The following is a 5,906-nucleotide window of genomic DNA, read 5'->3' on the forward strand; positions in this document are numbered from 1 at the left end:
ACCTGAGTAAAACGTTGACTATGGGGTGGCCAGTGAACTTCAGAGGTTCCCAGGTCTCTTTCTCCCTGATTCTGGGGCCAGAGAGCATACTAACAGTTTACACTTGTAAGTTGGCTCTGGGGATCCAAGCTCAGGTCTCCCTGCATGTACAGCAAGCAGTTTACCTACTGACCCATATCCTTTAGCTAACAAATGGGTTTAAAAGGAGATAGAGGTAGATCCCGGGTGCCTAACTTCAGGAAAGCTGAGATCTGTTGCATACAAGGGCAGCTGTTGCAGGGTGAGGGTCATGGTACAGGGGACATTAGGGCCAAGGAGACATAACAGGGACATTCTTGGGACTTAAATTGCCTGTGGTGCCTCCACTCAGAAGCCTGATGATGCCTGTGCAAGCTGGAGGAGAGCCATCTCCATTGGTAGAGGTTGCTGTGATCTAAATGTCTCCCCTACCCCACCCCTAGGAAGATGTCTCCAAAGATGACATCATTGGGAAGCAGCACTTTGGATGATGGGATTTCAGTCATGAAGATGTACTTCTCCACTGTCTTATTGGTGCACCTATGTTTAAAAAGATCCCCCAGAGAGCTTCTCAGCCCAGGACAATATAGGCAGAATGCACCATCTACAAGCCAGGTAGCAGGCTTCAGGAAATTTGCCAGGGCTCTGATCTTGGAACTGAAGCCTCATTATCAGCCATCCAGTCTCTGAGACTGTAGTGACAGCAAGCTGGCTGGTTCCTGGGTGAAGCAGGGATTAGCCAGGAGACGGGTGAACATAAAATGTGCTCTTGATTGCTAGTGAGAACAGAATGCAGACGAATGCTTCAAGACTAAGCAATATGAATGGCAAGGCTTCGTTAATCTCGGGCCCAAAATATAAAGCAAACAAGAAAAATAAATTGTATGAGAGAGTTTGCAGACATGAGCACTAATCTTGGTTGCTGACTTGTGTGGCTCTGAATTCAATTAAAATGCACGAATATGGGCACTCTTGTGAGGGATTTTCTTGAACCGGTTATTTGAATCAGGAAGATGTGCCCCAAGTGTAGTTGGGACTTTCTGATGGCAACCCAGATTTAAGAATGTGAAAGAAGGAGGCTTTGATTTTTGTCTGCCTGCCTTCACTCTCACTGGCAAGTTCATCTGTCCTGTGGCTGCTTCATTCCTTTGCTAATATTCGAACCACCTTCTCTGATATCTCATTGTAGACTGAAGACCAACGCCTCCAGGAAACTCATGTGCCTTCAGCACCAGGTTAAGATAGTTGAGGCTTCAATCATCATACACTGAGCAGCCAATGGTGTTCTCAGTACCCTGCATGGGACAGCCATTGTTAGATTATCCAAACAGGATCCTGTAAGCCAAATTACCTTTTAATGTGTTTGGTGGTTTGAATAGGAGTGGGCCACCGTAGACTCATGTGTTTGAATGCTTGACCCATGAGGAGTGATACTATAAGGAGGTATGGCCTAGTTAGTGTAGGTGTGACCTTGTTGGAGTAGGTGTGGTCTTGTTGGAGTAGGTGTGGCCTTGTTGGAGTGGGTGTGGCCTTTTTGGAGTAGGTGTGGCCTTGTTGGTGTAGGTTTGATTTTGTTGGAGGAAGTGTGCCACTGTGGTGGCTGGTCTTTGATATGTGTATATACTCAAACTCTGCACAGTGCTATAGACAATCCCTTTCTGCTGCCTGTGCATCAAGAACTTTGGGCTCCTCCGGCACCATGTCTGCCTGGATGCTCCCATGATTCCTGCCATGATGATAATGGAATGAACTTCTGAAACTGTAATCCAGCTGCAATGGAATCTTGTCCTTTATAAGAGTTACATTGGCTGCTGCGTCTGCAGACATGAGCAGGCTCAGGCTACAGAAAAGGCTTGCCTCTAGTGTCCTCCACTGTGGTAAAAAGAAGGTCCAGTTGGAGTCCAATGAGACCAACAAAATCGCCAATGCCAAATCTCGTCAGCTGATCAGGAAGCTGATTGAAGATGGCCTGATCATTTGGAAGCCTGTAACTGTCCATTCTCAGTCTCGCTGCCAGAAAAACACCTTGAAGGGAAGGCATATGGTCATAGGGACAAGAAAGGGTACTGCCAACGCTTGGGTGCCTGAGAGGGTGACCTGGATGAGAAGGATGAGGATACTGCCCCGGCTTCTCAGGAGATACTGGGAATCTAAGAAGATTGACTGACGTAGGTATCACAGCCTGTACCTGAAGGTCAAAAGGAGTGTATCCAAAAACCAATGGATTCTTATGGAGCAGATCCACACCGAAGGCAGACGAGGCCCACAAGAAGGTACTGGCAGACAGGCTGAGGCTCACAGGTCTAAGACCAAGGAAGCACAAAAATGCTTGGGAAGAGCACCTCCAGGCCAAGAAGGAGAAGATCATCAAGACTCTGTCCAAGGAGGAAGAAACCAAGAAATAAAGCTTCCTTCATGTCTGTGCATAGTGACCTCACTGTGGCCTCACATGATCAGTCATTAAAATAAAACAAGCCTTAAAATATAAAAGAGTTACCTTTGCTATGATGTCTGTTCACAGCAATGGAAATCTAACTAAGACAATGTGAATTCATTCTGCCATTTCTGTTATTCTGGAAACCCTAATACAATTGTGCTTTAGAGAGAGGAACAAGTAGCCACCAGACAACATAAATTCCACTTTACTTTTCTGGTGAATATGATGTTGTTGTGCTTTAAAAAAATTCAAACTTGTTGGTTTTTTGTTTCTTTGTTTTGGGGTGTTGTTGTTGATGCTGCTGTTGTTCTCATTGTTGTTGTCATTGTTGTAGTTGTTGTTGTCGTTGTTGTTGTTGTTGTTGTTGTTGTTGTTTTTAAAGAAGAAACACATTAAACCACTTCATCCCTGACTGACTTACAAACCCCCGAACCCACATTAGCTTAAGCGATTAAAGCATTAGGAATGTGTGTACAGAAAAACATAAAGTTATTCCTATCAAGTTCAGATGAGAGACAAAATCAGCCATGTGGGCAAGCCTAAAGCCTCAACCATTTAACGCAGACAAATATGGACACACTCTCAGGAGCCTTTTGGGTCAACGGAGACGAGGGCCGGCGTCTTGTGTTGTTATTTTCTTTTATGAATTTTTGCAGCCACCCTGCTCATAATCGTGTTTATAATATTAACTTTGGCAATTTTTTCTTGGATCATCAAATATTTCCTTATTGAACTGTCAGCTCACACACCCCCATCTCCACTGTAATGTCTTTAAAATTAAGTTCCTCTGGACCACAGGGGTTATTAGAACTCTATGATGACAGAAAACACTGAGTTTCTGTCATCAGAAAGAGAGTTTCTTTCATTGTACTTGAAGAAAGACATAGTCGTTCACCTGCTCATCACTCTATGATGACAGAAAACACTGAGTTTCTGTCATCAGAAAGAGAGTTTCTTTCATTGTACTTGAAGAAAGACATAGTCGTTCACCTGCTCCCTTCCTCCAGTGCTAACTGTTTCAAAGCTCATTGCTAAGACCTCTGCCTCATGGCCACCATTAGAACCTTGAGATGAACACTTCCAAACCAGGAGGCATTATACTGTCATGACGGTACTTTGCTCCCTCACCTACAGCCACCGGGTTCCAAACTCCTGGTTTCCCTCCTCCACTTGAGAGAGCTGTTGGGATCAATGATCAGAATCCCCCACCCCCATAATCCAAAGCTCTTACCTTTTCAAAATCAGATGTGTTTATATTATAGAATGTCTGAATGTTCTGACTACACGGAACTGTGTGCACACGTGCCTGCCTGATATCTGAAGAGGCCAAGAGAGGGCATTAGATCTCCTGAATCTGGCTAACAGTTCAACTGTGAGCCATCATATGGATGCTGGGAATAGAACCTGGGTCCTCTGCAAGAGTAACAAGTGATCTTCGTGGCTGAGCCATCTCTCTAAGCCCCAGAATCTGTGCCCTGTCCCTGGAGATGCTTTGCTACTCTACAAAACAACCTGGGAGACTGGGTGTACATCCTTGAGAATAAACTTCACCCTATCAATGAAGAGGATGCCATTGCTGGTGGTATTGTAGACACTAGGAGACTCTGAGGGAAAATGCCTTATATAGGGGAGTCATTTGATAACCAAGACTTAAGGAGCATCCTGGACTAGATAGAGATTGGGTTTGGCCTTTGCAGAAGATATAAGAGTTTTGGTGCCAAGGACATTTGAGCAATCTCTTAAACTATCCAGTCTGTGGTCTTAGTTAGTTTTCAACTGTTGAGAAGAAACACCATGACCAAGGACAACATGTAATCAGGGCTGGCTTATAGGTTTAGAGGGTCAGTCCATTATCATCAAGGCAGAGGGCATGGCAGTGTGCAGACAGACATGGTGCTGGAGAAGGAGCTGAGAGTTCTACATCTTCATCTCAAAGAATCCAGGAACAGAATGTCTCACACATGGCTGGGAGATGGATTTCAAAAACTCACCCCCACAGGGACACACCTCGTCCATGAAGGCCAACCTCCTAATAGTGCCATTTCCTAGGCAGTGCATATTCAAAGCACCAAAGGGTCTCTTCACATATATGATAATTACACCGTTGTTTTAAAATCTTGCTTAAAGACTCCTGATGTTTGTGTGAAGAACAATCGTTGGGTCTAGGTGGCTCCAAAACCCAAGAACATGAAGTCCTGTATCTCCCTGAAGTATGAAATTGGCATGTGTGCACAGACCCTCCCATCCTCTGCAATATCATAATGTTAAGTGTGTTCAGCTCCAGTATGCAGCCTCACAAGTGCCGGCTTGTGTGAGTTCTTGAGCTGCACACTCAACAGAATCAGGCTTGAGCCTTCTGTAGTTTTGTTTATGACTAAGAACTCTGGCCTAGACGTATGGGCAAGTAGTTCCGGGAAGGAAGATTGCTGGGTGCATCCGAAGGCAGGAAGGTATGTGATTTAATTACAGAGCTGAAGAAATCTGGCTACTTTCTTCCTGTACCACATGAGAGGAAGTCACTATGCACAGCCAATTACAAAAAAAAAAATCACAAAGAAAATTCACATAGGATGCTTGTTTTACCTAGACTAGATCATGATCCCTGATAAGATTTAAATATCCATATGTACAGAGGAATCATTGCTTTTTGGTGCAGAAATGCCCATCCTTTTTAAGCACCCAGGGCAAGATCAGGTAGATCTGTGTGTTTGGTGTGAGAACACCTCTCCTCCTGTGGAGTCCCCCTCATGACCACCAAGGTGGCCATATGATCCCAAGTTCACCACCATTCTGCTCAGCCCCATAACAGATGAAGTAGAACACATGTGTTATGGAGATGAGATGGGCAGATTTTAGACCATCTCCTATGCACGGCAGAGAGCAGCGTTGAAAGGACTGGAGAAGACTTTGGCTCACCCCAGGCCTTTCTCACAGAAACAGCTGACAAACCGCCCCACAGTGTTCCAGTTATGGGTGTTTCCTTCAATAACAGAGAGTTTAAAATAGCACCCTTGCCTCCCCCTCCCTCCCAGAAGTGATGGGTGGTGGGCTCATGGGACACCAGGCTTCGTGTAGGAGAAGCCTCGCTGCTTCCCTCAGAGCAGCTCTCCAAGAAAGTAAATAGCATGAGCTCATTATACAAATGAGGCTTAATTAATGTAGAACTTGCCCCCAAACTTTCAAAGACACCCATGGTAATGAGCTCCCAGCTCTCTTCCCCTCCAGTTTGTGATGTCAAGCTGAAGAGGTGCATGTGACCGAAGCTGGAAAGCTGAGGACCCGACAGCAGTTTGACTCCACACTCTCACAGCTTGCTGAAGTATCTTGGCCCCAAAGCCGGTGTTCAGCCATCCTTTCAGGTTAAAAGGTGGTGTGGTTGCTGACATGCTCCCCAGAGAGCCTCTAAGGTTAAAAAAAGGCTCAACTCAAGAGACTTTGAAGCTGTCTCTAA

General features: G+C 45.2%; 1 pseudogene; it reads left to right on the forward strand.

Annotated features, from left to right (window-relative positions):
* Nucleotides 1–1,843: 1,843 nt before the first annotated feature.
* LOC147997960 (large ribosomal subunit protein eL19 pseudogene) lies at nucleotides 1,844–2,423 on the forward strand (annotated as a pseudogene).
* Nucleotides 2,424–5,906: the final 3,483 nt, after the last annotated feature.

Source organism: Rattus norvegicus, chromosome Y (genome assembly GCF_021556685.1).
Source record: "Rattus norvegicus strain SHRSP/BbbUtx chromosome Y, alternate assembly SHRSP_T2T, whole genome shotgun sequence".
Classification (NCBI taxonomy): Eukaryota; Metazoa; Chordata; class Mammalia; order Rodentia; family Muridae; genus Rattus; species Rattus norvegicus.